Source organism: Schistocerca piceifrons, chromosome 2, assembly GCF_021461385.2.
Source record: "Schistocerca piceifrons isolate TAMUIC-IGC-003096 chromosome 2, iqSchPice1.1, whole genome shotgun sequence".
NCBI lineage: Eukaryota > Metazoa > Arthropoda > Insecta > Orthoptera > Acrididae > Schistocerca > Schistocerca piceifrons.
In genome coordinates, this window is record NC_060139.1 from 381,896,021 (window position 1) to 381,913,237 (window position 17,217).

Genomic DNA, 17,217 nt, shown 5'->3' on the forward strand with positions numbered 1-17,217 from the left:
GTCAGGTGCATGTAGGTACCGAAATTGCAAACAACTTTTGTACTAAAATAAAAAAAATACTAAAAAGGAAACATTTCCCTGATGTTATTGTTGGAGAACCTTAGGAAATGGTTTATTTTTTAATACCAGTGTCAGGTTCTGTCAAGCACCAATGAATTCAGTTAATGTTGACAATATGATTCCTTTCGGTGTTTGAGAAGCATGCTTAGCTCGGAGTATACAGGAAACAGTGGCAATCAACGCTCCGTGAGACCATAATTAATGAAGTGAGGATACTCGTTTAGCAAAAATATGCTTGTTTGTCCGTAATCCTAATCTGCATATTTGTTGTTAATACATTATTAATTTTAGTGAACTGGAATTGTATGCTGAGTGGGAATGGTGTCCCAGGAGCAATGGTCAGTATTCAGGGATATCACTAGAACAATCATTTGAAACAAAATACCTCATATGGGCATATACCTTGTTCCGAATGGTTTTCGAGATAGGACACATTTAATGTACATTTCTTTTTCGGCGGACATATGTGTCTTTTTGGCGCGCACGTATGTGTCTTACCCACCCAATCTCTTCGACGTTTTATTCTAGCCCAACCTACCCCGTTGGAATCAGCGTCTTTGCTCAGTATGCCTTTCTGCCATTTAAACAGCCCACTGAATGCGCTGTTGTCCGTGGTGTGTTGTGTGTGAAGTAGTGGGAGAGTCTGGGACCGTATCAGTGCCAAGTGGACAGAATGGTCATAAGGAGAACATCCAGCAACATTATCAATTAATGCCAAGCCGAATAACTACTTGCATAAGGACCAGAGGTGGACCAACACGTAATTGACTTACTCAATTTGTGAAACTCTTTCTCTTGAATAAATCATCCAATTATGAAATGTAATGATTTGTTCGTCTGTACATGTACATCATAATTACAGATTTCCACCCTATTCGGGTAATTCCTTCATGGTGTGTCTCTTTTTTTGTCTTAAAGTGTATTACTGCAGTAAAAGCTTTCCTGAATTCTAACCTCTCAACTCGCAGGGTCACCGAGACTTTTTTGATAGCAACACTCTCGTGTCCCACATCTGGCGAAGTCACTATGCGCAAAAACTGATTGACTGGGTTCAAGGCGCTCGACGTTGGCGGTATTAACGCATAAACATTTATTTCCTTAACTGTAGACATGTGCCTAAGAGCCAGTAGTGATCGGACACGCTGCGACACGGCGGTAAGAGCATTTCTTTCATCACAGTGAGCGGCATTCGATGACATCCGTGCCGGTCGGAGTGGCCGAGCGGTTCTAGTCGCTTCAGTCTGGAACCACGCGACCGATACGGTAACAGGTGCGAATCCTGCCTCGGGCATGGATGTGTGTGATGTCCTTAGGTTGGTTAGTTTTAAGTAGTTCTAAGTTATAGGGGACTGATGACCTCAGATGTTAAGTTCCATAGTGCTCAGAGCCATTTGAACCACTTGAACCATTTTCGATGACATCCGTATTCTGTTTACTCCTTCAGATAAATACATCTCTGGATGATGTAATTTCTGCCATTTTTCGATAGTACACTATGTACTATAGGCCTACAAAGCCACAATTAATGTTGAACGCAACTTAGAGAGTGTCTTATTTTTGCAGATAATCGGTAGATGGGATTCATACTGTTCTTAATCGAAGGTGTGAGTCATTATTTCGGAGGATTAAGACACAAGAGTACGGTAGGAGGACAATCGTCTATTACTTCAATCATTCAGTCCTTGTACTACGTTCGGCAGCCTTCAGGGAGAAGAGAGTGTGCTGGTCGAAAATATTGCGGATATCACACGAATTGAAGCATTAGAATGTAGAGTAATTTTCAGTTTTTGGACAATCTGAGCAAAAATTCAGTTCAAATATTACGAAAGTATTCAGCATGGACTGTATCTCATTTCTAGCTAAGGCTTTAGGTGGAGTGAGGTTCGGGTTGGGGGTTGTGCAGACGTGAGGCTCAAATTAACATTTATTTTATTTTACAACAGAATAGAAATGCTCTTTCACCAAAACAAAATACTTCTATAGCCCGTAAAGATCCTTAAGTTCGGCTCCACGAAATTAATAAAAAAAATGTAAATTACCGAAGCTAAAAAGATAAACGCTTTTGCATGCTGAACATCAAGTTTTTTTTATATTTATTTTGTGCATCCAGACACGTTTCGCCCTGGTTACAAGGCAGCTTCAGTGGGTGACCTGAAATAGGACACATTTTTTTCGTTTTCACTTACACGTTATCATTTGCACTTATATGTTACAGATTTAAAACAGTTCGTTGAGGTTGCAGCAGTAAAACATAAAATGGTAAAACAATTTTCAGTCTACATATTGGCTACTACTACTACAACTACTACCGTCGTCAGATAGCTACCACAGCAGTCTGCATACAAGTGTCTAACAAATTACCTACGCATATATCTTAACAAAATCTTATACAGTAATACGAACAACTGATTATTCACATAGAATAAGTAACAAGATGAATTCTATGCAGTCACGCTCACGACGTAGTTGGAACAAAACACTTTGGTACTGAAACACACTCACAGCATGCAGTTAACAAGTAGAACTGCCCTCGATTACACCGCACACACCCGCACTACTGTGTGACACCACTAAAGAACAACAGCTTGTTGTACAACTACCGACTTCCGAGCAGATTTGGTGGCTACCAATCAAACCCAGTGTACTACTCGCACGCCGTACAGTGCATTGTATCAACCATTAAACCACCAGCGTGAGCTCATCAGCTCCTAAAAACAGTCGGGGTAGTGCTCCTCTCGACATGCAGAAGCCCCTTTCTCAGCCAACACTGAGATCGCTGTCTATCCGTTTCTACAGGTTCGACACCCCGTGCAGACCCGGGGTCCACAGGAAATACGGGCTGCATAACTAACTTGTGACGTCAATGAAAATAAAATCCTTAACTTTGACATAAATTATAACGAGAGCGAGCGTATTTAAACGTGCAGCCACCAAGCATTAAACTGGGCTGAAATAACAACTCGCTCCCCGCTGGAGACAGTTGCTGCAACTCGTAAGACCTGCAGTGTCACGTGCTGTGACGTAAGCGTCGGGGCCCCTGTATCTCGTTATTTCGTTGGCCTCGGCGCAGCCCGTACTGAGGTCCGGCTGACCAGTTCTCGAGGCCCTCGCCCCTGGCTCTGCCCGGCACGCTCGTTCGTTTCTGTTGAGCGACTGACCTCTCCAACACGTTCGGGCTCAGCCCGCCGGTCCGGACACTTCGCCAGACGCCCCAATCCGGTCCACGGCGAAGCGCCGCAGCCTTGTCCGCCGCTACCAAGAAGCATGAGGGACTTACAAGTAGATATCCTCAGAGTGGCAAAACAGCTGATTGTATACCCGTTAGGTTCCTCTCAGAGTATGCTGATACAATAGCTCCATATGTAGTAATCATATACAACCGTTCGCTTGACGAAAGACCTGTACCTAAAGACTGGAAAACTGCACAAGTCACATCAATACCCAAGAAAGGAAATAAGAGTAACCCGCTGAATTACTGTCCCGTATCGCTAACGTTGATTTGCTTTAGGATCTTGGAACAGTACTGTGTTGGAACATTGTCAGTTATCTCGAAGGAAACGATTTACTGACAAACAGCCCACACGAATTCAGAAAGTACAGCTCTTGTGAAACACAACTAGCTCTTTATTCTCACGAAGTAATGAGTGCTGTTGACAGAACATGTCAAATTGATTCCATATTTTCAAATTTCCAGAAGGCTTTTGACACCGTTCCTCACAGGCGACTTTTATCGCGAAATAGAGGAGAGAGTGTCACTCAAATGATACAGGATTTGGGACTGGCATCATTAAAACAAAGGTGTTTCTTGTTGCGGATGAATCTTCTCACGAAATTCCAATCATCAACTTTCTCTTCCGAATGCGAAAATATTTTGTTGACAGCGACCTACATACGGAGAAATGATCTCCATGATAAAATAAGGGAAATCAGATCCCGTACGGAAAGATATAGGTGTGTGTTCGTTCTTCCCACGCGCTATACGAGAGTGGAATAATAGAGAATTGTGAAGGTGGTTCGATGAACGTTCTGTCAGGCACTTAAATGAGATTCGAAGAATATCGATGTAGATGTAGAATTAAATTCCGAGCCTATGACTGGATTCGTGATTTCCTGTCAGAAAGATCGCAGTTCATAATAAGTGATGGAAAGTAATTTAGTAAAACAGAAGTAATATCTGACATTTCTCAAGGAAGTTGTTGATCTACATACACGATTTTTGGAGACAATATGAATACCATTCTTAGATTCTTTGCAGATGACACTGACATTTACCGTCTTGTAAAGTCACCAGTGATGAAAACAAACTGCAAAACGATTTAGACAAGATTTCTACATGGTGCGAAAAGAGGCAGTTGACTCTAAATGCCACGCGGGATTAGCCGAGCGCTCTAAGGCGCTACAGTCATGGACTGTGCGGCTGGTCCCGGCGGAGGTTCGAGTCCTCCATCGGGCATGGGTGTGTGTGTTTGTCCTTAGGATAATTTAGGTAGGGACTGATGACCTTAGCAGTTAAGTCCCATAAGATTTCACACACATTTGAACATTTGACTCTAAATAATGAAACGTGTGAAGTTATCCACATGAGTACCAAAAGAAATCCGCTAAATTCCGGTTACACGATAAATCACACAAATTTAATGCCTATAAATTCAACTACATATTTAGGGATTACAATTACGAATAGTTTACGTTGGGACGATCGAGTAGGTAATATTGTGGGCGAAACAAACCAAAGACTACGATTTGTTGGCAGAGAAAATGCAACAGTTGCACTACAGAGAGCCGGCCGAAGTGGCCGTGCGGTTCTAGGCGCTACAGTCTGGAGCCGAGCGACCGCTACGGTTGCAGGTTCGAATCCTGCCTCGGGCATAGATGTGTGTGATGTCCTTAGGTCAGTTAGATTTAATTAGTTCTAAGTTTTAGGCGACTGATGACCTCAGAAGTTAAGTCGTATAGTGCTCAGAGCCATTTGAACCATACTACAGAGACTGCCTACACTACACTTGTACGTCCTCTTCTTGCGTGCTGCTGTGCGGTGTAGGATCCGCATCAGACAGGATCGACATAGGACATCGTAAAAGTTCAAAGAAGGGTAGGTCGTTTTCTACTATCGCGAAATATGGGAGAGAGCAGCACGGAAATGATACGTGAACTGAGGTTGCAATCATTAAAAGAAAGGTATTGTTTGTTGCGCCAGGATCTTCTCATGAAATTTTAATCACCAACTTTCTCCGCAGAGTGTGAAGATATTTTGTTGGCACCCACCTACATAGGGAGGAATGATCATAACAATAAAATAAGAGAAGTCAGAGCTCACACAGAAAGATTTAGGTGTTGGTTTTTCCCGCGCGCTGTTCGAGAGTGGAACGGTAGAGAAACAGCTTGAAGGTGGTTCGATGAACCCTTTGCCAGACACCTGATTTGAATTGTAGAATAATCATGTAGATGCAGATGCAGATGTACCACCGCGGCGATGCCGCTGGCCTCCGGAAGATGTCGCTGATTCCATCTGCTGAAGCTGATCATCGTCACGCCGTCCGTGCTTGCGACAAGTTCCGGCCACGGCGGCGCTAAGGGCAATCATCTTCGCGGCACCAACAAGCCATTCTGCTCAAAAGTCTCTCTGGATGAGGGGAAATCAACCATTCCCCACGAGGCAAGTCACTTGACGGAATGGATGAAAAAACTTTTAAGTTGGTTGAGACACTAACAGCAAGCCATCACTTAAAACTTCCGGGCTATTAGGCCGCGGTCGATGTATAAAAGTTTCTCCTAACGTTTCCTCTCAGACTCCCGGAAACATCTTCAGAGGTAAAATGGCAGAATGTGCCATACATCGACCAAGGCCTAATAGCCCGGAAGTTTTAAGTCATGTCAGTACTACCCGTGAAAGCTTACATTGTATGAAGTAACAGCAAGACTGATTATCTTGATGTAATGTCTCAAAGTAATAGCAGAATGGAAACAGATGTATTTAATGAGCGATGGTAGCACTAGAAAATCAAACAAATGTATAGGGGATCAGTTCAGACTTCGGGAAGAGGGGGTAGTACTGCTGAATACGCATTGTCACAAAGTGACAAAAAATTGAAGTGATAATTGCAATTTACAGACGAATGGAAAAACTAGTAGAAGCCAACCTCGGGGAAGATCAGTTTGGATTCCGTAGAAACACTGGAACACGTGAGGCAATACTGACCTTACGACTTATCTTAGAAGAAAGATTAAGGAAAGGCAAACCTACGTTTCTAGCATTTGTGGACTTAGAGAAAGCTTTTGACAATGTTGACTGGAATACTCTCTTTCAAATTCTAAAGGTGGCAGGGGTAAAATACAGGGAGCGAAAGGCTATTTACAATTTGTACAGAAACCAGATGGCAGTTATAAGAGTCGAGGGACATGAAAGGGAAGCAGTGGTTGGGAAGGGAGTAAGACAGGGTTGTAGCCTCTCCCCGATGTTGTTCAATCTGTATATTGAGCAAGCAGTAAAGGAAACAAAAGAAAAATTCGGAGTAGGTATTAAAATTCATGGAGAAGAAATAAAAACTTTGAGGTTCGCCGATGACATTGTAATTCTGTCAGAGACAGCAAAGGACTTGGAAGAGCAGTTGAATGGAATGGGCAGTGTCTTGAAAGGAGGATATAAGATGAACATCAACAAAAGCAAAACAAGGATAATGGAATGTAGTCTAATTAAGTCGGGTGATGCTGAGGGAATTAGATTAAGAAATGAGGCAATTAAAGTAGTAAAGGAGTTTTGCTATTTGGGGAGCAAAATAACTGATGATGGTCGAAGTAGAGAGGATATAAAATGTAGGCTGGCAATGGCAAGGAAAGCGTTTCTGAAGAAGAGAAATTTGTTAACATCCAGTATTGATTTAAGTGTCAGGAAGTCATTTCTGAAAGTATTCGTATGGAGTGTAGCCATGTATGGAAGTGAAACATGGACGATAAATAGTTTGGACAAGAAGAGAATAGAAGCTTTCGAAATGTGGTGCTACAGAAGAATGCTGAAGATTAGATGGGTAGATCACATAACTAATGAGGAAGTATTGAATAGGATTGGGGAGAAGAGAAGTTTGTGGCACAACTTGAGTGGAAGAAGGGATCGGTTGGTAGGACATGTTCTGAGGCATCAAGGGATCACAAATTTAGTATTGGAGGGCAGCGTGGAGGGTAAAAATCGTAGAGGGAGGCCAAGAGATGAATACACTAAGAAGATTCACAAGGATGTAGGTTGCAGTAGGTACTGTGAGATGAAAAAGCTTGCACAGGATAGAGTAGCATGGAGAGCTGCATCAAACCAGTCTCAGGACTGAAGACCACAACAACAACAACAACAATTGCAATACTAGCATTCGGCTTTGAGCAGTGACGGAGTGGACATGCTCCCAGACGACACAAATAATATGGGGACTATAACTTCATATCTTTACCCATAGTTTGAAAAGTAAATAAAACAGTTTTTATTAGCTGCCTCGGTGAAAAAAATTATGTCGTGCTACAACTAGTCAGTGACAGAGATTACTGTTATTATTGCTATTTTCTGTCTGAAGACTTGTCTGATGCATCTCCAATGAGCAAAGTTTATCGAAAAGAATACGAGCCCAGTTCTGATACCATAAAAGAAACTCTACTGCTGTAACTGATATCGCGACGCACAGTATAAACTTAAAAAAAAAAAAAAAAAAATTGGCGTACGGAAATCGAAGCTAGTATCGCAACATACACTTGAGCTGTATTACTCAAGAGGAACTTCAGTACAAAGTTACGAATATTATGTATGTATCAGAAGTAAATCGAAACAACTATGAAATGAACAACTCTAACCCTTATCGGATTGGAAGCGAATCGAGTATCGCAACAGAGACCCTACAGATGCTGTAGTAGGAACCACGAGACACAGTAAAACCTAAAGAAAAGATATTTATCATAAAGAAATCGAACGAGAATCGCAAAATACGCTTTAGCTATACGGTGGAGACTGCGATAGGCGGTTACGAATATACGGGTATGTATGTGTCCCGAGTAAATCGAAATGGTTATCGCAAGAAGAATATTAAGTATCTATTGGAAAGAAAACGAATCGAGCATCGTAGTAAAACTTTGCAGCTGTAGTGCAAACTACTAGACACAGTACGAACGAAAAGAACTGTGCAGAAAAAAGATTGATATAGAGACTAAGAATTCGAATTCTTGGTGAAACAAAATAGACAGTATCTTGGAAGTACGAAGTTCGCTTCGAAGTCTTTTATTTCCTTATGTTCCCTGCGCTCCTGTAACTAACTGTTCGTAAATGATATTTCTTCAGTTTCCATATCAAACTCGTTTTCTGAAATGAATTGCAATTGTGTACACCACCCACTAATCAGCACTCAAATGACATTACGTTAGTCGTATTGCATGGTTCCCGCAGAGTAAGATATCTGAGATGTGGAAATAAGCGAAGAATGTACACTTCGAAAGAAACGGTTTAAATACTACGTATCTACGCTGAGCCCAGCTACACGGCAGGAAAGACGACCCAGCCCCGATGTTTTCACAAATGCATAACTCTTATAGTTCGTCTTCAGCAACAAGTCATTGACATTAGCAACAATGTGCACGACAAAATAACCAATCGCATTCGACCGGTGGCAGTAGTAGCAGTGGAGACTATACAGGGTAGTCCTAAACAATATGTCAAAAATGTAAAGGCACGTAGAGGGGACCTAACTAAGCAGGTTTGGTATAGGAATATGTATGCGGTAACGACACATTACAGCGCTAGCTTGTACAGCAGTATCGATTTCAGGAAACTGAAAAGGCACGTAAAGACGAATGAAATCAGAAATTTATTAATAGTTTACAAGAGGTGCTCGAAAAAGCGACCACCAACAGAGATACACGATTCATAGCCACGGCGCATGGATCGGCGGACATTAGAAAAGACGTCAGGCAAGTCGATCACATGTCCAGTAGCAACAGACAGACGGGACTACCGCACACCAGGCTTCTTGGTGCAGGCTAAATAGGGAGAACGCAGTGGTCAGCGAACTGGACTGCCCCGTCCTATCCTGTCCATAGACAGCGTCCATGTTATTCCTGACGTTTCGACTGAAGTGAGATGGATGGGGCTCCATCGTGCTAGAACTACGTTCGTCTGCGGACAGCTACAGGAACACGGCCCAGAAGTCCAGGCAAGACCTCCTATAGAAAGAACGTATTTTTGTACGAGTGGCCAGTTATACGACTAGGTAGAATATACAGTCCTATTAATTTATTGTGCAGAATGCCTGCCCAAATATTTACAAAAAACCTCCCTTGGTAGGCGTGTGCTATTGTGCCATGTGGGTTACCATGAGCCCACATATGAAAATCATGGATGTTCAACATACCCGACGGCATAAAGGTAGCTTTATCAGTGAATAAAACATCTGCAGGGAAGGTTTCTTTGGCTGCAGTCTGCTGAAGATACCAAAGAGCAAAGTTGAGACGTGGAAGATAATCGTCAGGGGTCATTGCTCGCACCCTCTGTAAATGATGCGGACGTTCCGCCTTCACGTAGTCCTCAGAGGACTTTGATGGCTCACACCTAACGCACGTCTACAGCTCTCGAGCTTGTCGATATCCTCTACTGTGTTTAGTATTCTTTCTTCCACTGCGATATCTTCCAATGCCAGTTCCACGTCAGAAAGCTTAAACGATCCACTCGTGCGTCACTCCCGATGAAGACGCTCGAATGTTCGGCGATCCAGCTGATTACTATCCGGGAATCACTCCCTGTACATCCTTTGAGCAGTTTATCCATTAACTTATGCAGTCCCATACATGCAGTGCGTGTCGGCCAGCTCCGCATTCGTGAAACGATGCACGCTGCTCGCGATCCGCGCGGGAAATGATGAATTCATCTAGCGAAGAGCTTTTATACGCTCAGTCATTAGCGCTCTCTACCGGCTCAAGGCGGCATTACCACACACACATTCCTATACATCTGCTTATTTCGGTCCCCTCTACCTGCCGTTAAATTTTTGGCATATACACTACTGGCCGTTGAAATTGTTACGCCAAGAAGAAATGCGGATGACAAACGGATATTCATTGGACAAATATATTATACTAGAACTGACATGTATTTCATTTTCACGCAATTTCGGTGCATAGATCCTGAGAAATCAGTACCCAGAACAACCACCTCTGGCCGTAATAACGGCCTTGATACGCCTGGGCATTGAGTCGAACAGCGCTTGGATGGCGTGTACAGGTACAGCTGCCCATGCAGCTTCAACACTATACCACAGTTCATCAAGAGTAGTGACTGGCGTATTGTGACGAGCCAGTTGCTCGGCCACCATTGACCAGACATTTTCAGTTGGTGAGAGATCTGGAGAATGTGCTGGCCAGGGCAGCAGTCGAACATTTTCTGTATCCAGAAAGACCCGTACAGGACCTGCAACATGCGGTCGCGCATTATCCAGCTGAAATGTAGGGTTTCGTAGGGATCTAATGAAGGGTAGAGCCACGGGCCGTAACACATCTGAAATGTAACATCCATTGTTCCAAGTGCCGTCAATGCGAACAAGAGGTGACCGAGACGTGGAACCAGTGGCACCCCAAACCATCACGCCAGGTGATACGCCAGTATGGCGATAACGAACACACACTTCCAATGTGCGTTCACCGCGATGTCGCAAAACACGGATGGGACCATCATAACGCTGTAAATAGAACCTGGATTCATCCGAAAAAATGACGTTTTGCCATTCGTCACCCAGGTTCGTCGTTGAGTACACCATTGCAGGCGCTCCTGTTTGCGATGCAGTGTCAAGGGTAACCGCAGTCATGGTCTCCGAGCTGATAGTCCATGCTGCTGCAAACGACGTCGAACTGTTCGTGCAGATGGTTGTTGTCTTGCAAACGTCCCCATCTGTTGACTCAGGGATCGAGACGTGGCTGCACGATCCGTTACAGCCATGCGGATAAGATGCCTGTCATCTCGCTTGCTGGTGATACGGGGCCGTTGTGATCCAGCACGGCGTTCCGTATTACCCGGCTGAACCCACCGATTCCATATTGTGCTAAGAGTTATTGGATCTCGACCAACGCGAGCAGCAGTGTCGCGATACGATAAACCGCAATCGCGATAGGCTACAATCCAACCTTTATCGAAGACGGAAACGTGATGGTACACACTTATCCTTCTGACACGAGGCATCAAAACAACGTTTCACCAGGCAACGCCTGTCAACTGCTGTTTGCGTATGAGAAATCGCTGGGAAACTTTCCTCTTGTCAGCACATTGTAGGTGTCGCCACCAGCGCCAACCTTGTGTGAATGTTCTGAAAAACTAACCATTTGCATATCACAGCATCTTCTTCCTGCCAGTTAAATTTCGCGTCTGTAACACGTCATCGTCGTGGTGTATCAATTTTGATGGCCAGAAGTGTAGCTTAGGACCATTCAGTATAAAGCGTGTCGAGCGTACGTGGATAACTGCTCAGTCGTTGTCGTAATGCGGAAACGGAGTGATTTATCTGCCGTCCAGAAGGGCAAAATTATTGGATTTCGGCCCATGGGGGAAAGCACAAGCGAAACGCCCAAGTCTGTATACCGTTCGCGTGTCGCCGTGGTTAAAGCACATTGTGCATGGCAAAATGGCTCTGTCCAAAGCCGGCGCCGAGGGAACTGTGGTGTACCACGGCTGCGGAAACGTGTACGGACGAATGGATATGCAAATGTTGAAAAACTGGCCGCTCAGATGAGACAAGCGGCCGCGAAGAACGTCTCCACAACGACCATTCAGCGAACGTTGCTGAGAAAGGACTCGCCGCAGCATGCGCCTGTATCATGCACCCATGCTGACTCCTGTTCATCGCCGACGGATTTGCACGCCAGTACCACAACTGGACGTTCTCTGACTGGCAACAAGTGGCCTCATCAGATGGATGCCGTTTTATGCTTCATCGGACAGATGGCCGTTGCCGTGTACGGCCCTGCAACAATCGTCGGAAGGGTCCACAGCGGAGAGAGGGAACGTCATGATTTAGGGAATGTTTTCGTATGCATCTGTCCTTGAGGACGATGTCCACTCATACATGCAGTTTGCGTTTTCCTCGGCGCGATGACATCTACACTACTCGCCATTAAAATTGCTACACCACGAAGATGACGTGCTACAGACGCGAAATTTAACCGACAGGAAAAGGATGCTGTGATATGCAAATTATTCGCTTTTCAGAACATTCACACAACGTTGGTGCCGGTGGCGACACCTACAACGTGTTGACATGAGGAGAGTTTCCAGCCGATTTCTCATACACAAACAACAGTTAACCGGCGCTGCCTGGTGAAACGTTGTTGTGATGCCTCGTGTAAGGAGGAGAAATGCGTACCATTACGTTTCCGACTTTGATAAAGGTCGGATTGTAGCCTATCACGATTGCGGTTTTATCGTATCGCGACACTGCTGCTCGCGTTGGTCGAGATCCAGTGACTCTTAGCACAATATGGAATCGGTGAGTTCAGGAGGGTGATACGGAACGCCGTGCTGGATCCCAACGGCCTCGAATCACTAGCAGGCGAGATGACAGGCATCTTATCCGCATGGCTGTAACGGATCGTGCAGCCACGTCTCGATCCCTGAGTCAACAGATGGGGACGTTTGCAAGACAACAACCATCTGCACGAACAGTTCGACGACGTTTGCAGCAGCATGGACTATCAGCTCGGAGACCATGGCTGCGGTTACCCTTGATGCTGCATCACAGACAGGAGCGCCTGCGATGGTGTACTCAACGACGAACCTGGGTACACGAATGGCAAAACGTCATTGTTTCGGATGAATCCAGGTTCTGTTTACAGCATCATGATGGTCGCATCGGTGTTTGGCGACATCGCGGTGAACGCACATTGGAAGCATGTGTTCGTCAACGCCATACTGGCGTATCACCCGTCGTGATGGTATGGGGTGCCATTGGTTACACGACTCGGTCACCTCTTGTTCGCATTGACGTCACGTTGAACAGTGGACGTTACATTTCAGATGTGTTACGACCCGTGGCTCTACCCTTCATTCGATCCCTGCGAAACCCTACATTTCAGCAGGATAATGCACGACCGCATGTTGTAGGTCCTGTACGGTCCTTTCTGGATACAGGAAATGTTCGACTGCTGCCCTGACCAGCACATTCTCCAGATCTCTCACCACTTGAAAACGTCTTGTCAATGGTGGCGGAGCAACTGGCTCGTCACAATACGCCAGTCACTACTCGTGATGAACTGTGGTATAGTGTTGGAGCTGCATGGGCAGCTGTACCTGTACACGTCATCCAAGCTGTGTTTGACTCAATTCCCAGGCGTATCGACTGTTATTACGGCCAGAGGTGGTTGTTCTGGGTACTGATTTCTCAGGATCTATGCACCCAAATTGCGTGAAAATGTAATCACACGTCAGTTCTAGTTTAATATATTTGTCCAATGAATACCCATTTATCATCTGCATTTCTTCTTGGTGTAGCAATTTTAATGGCCAGTAGTGTACCAGCAGGACAATGCAACATGTCAAATAGCTCGCAGTGTACGCGCGTGGATCGAAGAGCACTAGGATGAGTTTGCCGTACTCTAATGGCTGTCAACCTCTCCAGATTTAAACTTAAAAGAGATTCTGTGGAACCATCTCGATCGGGCTATTCACTCCATGGATCCTTAACCGGGAAACCTAGCGCAGCTGGACAAGGCACTGGAGTCGACACGTCTCCACATCCCCATCGATACCTCCCAGAACCTCACTGACTCCCTTCCTGCACATCTGCGCCGCAAAAGGTGGTTATTCAGGCTTTTACAGGTGGTAACATTATTGTGACTGGACTGTGTATGATATTTTATTCCACTGGCACAAGACATCTTGCAGTCCAATATGATTTTGTAAGTGAGGCACCATACCTATTTCCTGCTGTCAACGAAGCCCATTCTTTATCGTAGTATGAGTTCTCTGACCTGAAATGTATTTAACGAACTTCACTGCAGTGGTCAGAAAGCCGATAAAACTATTCAAAAGTGCAGTGTGAAATGTCCGGATTTAATCGGACAAACTGAATTATTTGGAAGACAGTAAATGAAATTAATTTAATTTATGAATCTCCTCAGACGATCGTCTGTTCGCTACACATAGTGGGGCCTCTAAGGTCGACTTTTCGACTCTTGACAAAAAAGGAAGAAAAAAAAACAAAAAAAAGCAAAAAAAGGGCCTTGCGAATTCTGACCGGTTCATCCAGTGCATAAGTGAGTATCTCAGAAGTGGTGAACAGGTTCTGAAAGAACGAGAAACAAGTCTTGTCACTGGAAAGTTCAAGACAGGGCGACCGCCTTGTAACCCCTTGGCCGCTAAACACACGTAAAGGAAAGGCGAAAACGATTACAATGAGCACGGAAGGGCGACAAAAGGACTTTCTGTCATGTTCTGTCCCTGACTAAAAAAGTCTTCTAGAACATGAAGTTTAATTATAATAGCATAATTTATTTTATTTATGTCCTGATTATACTGTTTAGACGCTGTTTACACAAAAAATTTGACATTTTTGCTGTGACAGCAACTGTCCGTAATATTTCTTCAGTTTCAACATTTACATTCAGTTTTCAACATTTATATTATACTATTTAAACGCTGTTTGAACTAAAAAATTTGATAGTGTTACTGTGACACCAACTGTCTGTAACACGTCTGAGGCAATTACTTATTTAGATTTGTCATTGAATAAGCTTTTAAAACACAAGACGTGCATTCCATGTAGTGTGTACGACGTTTGGAGGCATATCTTTCTATAAGACGTAGGGACAACATCTCTCATTTAAAAAAAAAAATTGTCGCCTTGTAGAACGAAGTCCCACAGTCAACGACGATCTATATTTATTTATTTTATTTATTTATGCATTTATTTTACCTGGCAAGATTAGGGCCTTCAGGCCCTCTCTTACACCTAACCAGGCATACTCAGATTCAACAAATTTCAGTGTCTACAGAAAATTAGGACATATAACATGTTATACAGTATTAATGTTAAAGAAAAAAAATAGAGGTTATAAAAGTAGTACAATGATAATTATAACAATCAAAAAATAATTATAACAATGAAGAATAATAAAAATAATAATAATAATGATAATAATAATAATAATAATAATGACTATGTATATGAAAGTAAACATATTTTTCTTTTATGAGTGTCAGTCCTATTGCTAGTTGGGAATTTTCTCGTTATATTCTTGCAGCTTGTGAGTTATTCTCATCAAGCAGAGACATAAGACGATGGAATGGGGTGAAAGAGATATAGAAGAGGTAGATAGGTTAGAGGAAGAGAAATAGAATGGTAAAATTCGAAGCTATGATGGAGAGGAGAAAGAAAAAGATGAGGGGGGGCACAAAAATGGTGGCTATACCGACCCTAATATGTAAGTCTTAAGTTCCCTCTTGAATGTTGAGTGGTTTTGGATAAGACGCAGATCACAGGGGAGCGCGTTCCATAGTCGTATGGCTGAGATGGAGAATGACACGGAGAAAGATTTTGTGTTATGTAAAGGTACAGCCAAGATGCTAGACGTATCCGATCTGGTATTGCGGTTATGGAATGACGATAGGTGTTTAATGTGAGAAGATAAGTATTGGGGGCACCAGTGGCTAAGAAATCGATGAAGTAAGCACATCGTGTGGAGATCGCGTGCCTTATGTGGGCGTATCCAACCTAGCTGGGAGTATGAAGGACTGATATGATCATACAACCGTATGTTGCATACGTATCTAACACAAGCATTCATCACTAGCTCGAGGCATCTCGAATTTTCATTATTTGTGCCATGTTGAACTACATCACAGTAGTAAAGATTAGGCGAGACTAGTGTTTGGACTAATTTTTGTTTAACATGGGTTGGAAATATTTTTCTAAATTTTTGAATTGCATGTAGGGAGGAGAGCGATTTCCGGCAAGCTGTGACTGTTTGTTCTTCCCAGTTTAGGTGTTCATCCAAGATTATTCCAAGGTCTTTTACTGTTTTTTGGTATGGTAGTTGGGTACCATTGAGGAGTATTTGAGGGACTGTTTCGCGAAAGTGCCGACTGATTAACTTTGGATGAGATATAAGTATGACCTGGGATTTCTTGGGGTTTAGTTTCAGACCTAGGTTCTGTGCCCATCGAGAAACAGAGCAAAGATCTGCGTTCATACTCGCTACTGCGTCAGCAATGTTCTTGGGGCTTGCACTTATGTACAGTTGGATGTCGTCGGCATATAGATGGTAGTTGCAGGAGTGAATCACTGAAGAAATATCATTAATGTACAGTGAGAAGAGTAATGGACCAAGGACGGAGCCTTGGGGAACTCCAGAGCGCATGTTTTTCCATGATGACTTTTCCGACCCACAAATGACTTGTTGACTTCTGTTTCTGAGGTAGCTGTCGAACCAGTGTATTGCGCTGTTTGAGAAATTCGGCTGCTTCATTTTAATTAGTAATATATCAAAGTCAACTGTATCAAAAGCCTTGCTAAAGTCAAGCAGTGTTAGGATGGTAGCTTCACGTCTGTCCATAGCATGTTTAATGTCATCAGTTACTTTGATTAATGCAGTTGCTGTACTATGGTGCTTTCGAAAGCCTGACTGATATTTGTCGTGGATGTTATGAGTTTTGAGGTAATCCGTCAGCTGTTCATGGACGATGTGTTCTAGGGCTTTAGATATTGCAGGAAGTATGCTGATCGGCCTGTAGTCACCTGGCGACTTAGGGTTGTCAGTCTTGGATATACGTTGAATTAAGCTTTGCTTCCACTCAGTAGGATATGTACTACTGACAAGAGACAGGTTGAAGATGTCTGTGATAACTGGAGTAATAGTGTTTACGACGTTCTTAATCATGCCAATGCTCACTCCATCATTTCCTACTGCCTCGGAAGAGATTCTCATAATTGCCTTGTGTACTGCGCTGGTAGTGACATGTTTTAGGAAAAACTTGTCTCTCGAGAGATTGATATCTTGGGGCTGGTAATTTGTCGCTGCGTGGCAGTTTACGGCTGTTGAGAAGAAATCGTTTAATTCTTCTGCAGACGCTTGATAAACAGCGTCAGATCTTCGCTTCCCTATACCGAAACTGCGCAGCTTTTTCCACAGTGCAGCAGGTTTTGATATGCCGCA

The 17,217-nt window shown here is 43.6% G+C and overlaps 1 protein-coding gene across 1 annotated transcript in view; it reads right to left on the reverse strand.

The window, feature by feature from the left end:
- LOC124775075 (ATP-binding cassette sub-family C member 4-like) overlaps window positions 1–17,217 on the reverse strand; it is a 305,650-nt gene that overhangs the window by 171,628 nt on the left and 116,805 nt on the right. The window lies entirely within an intron of this gene.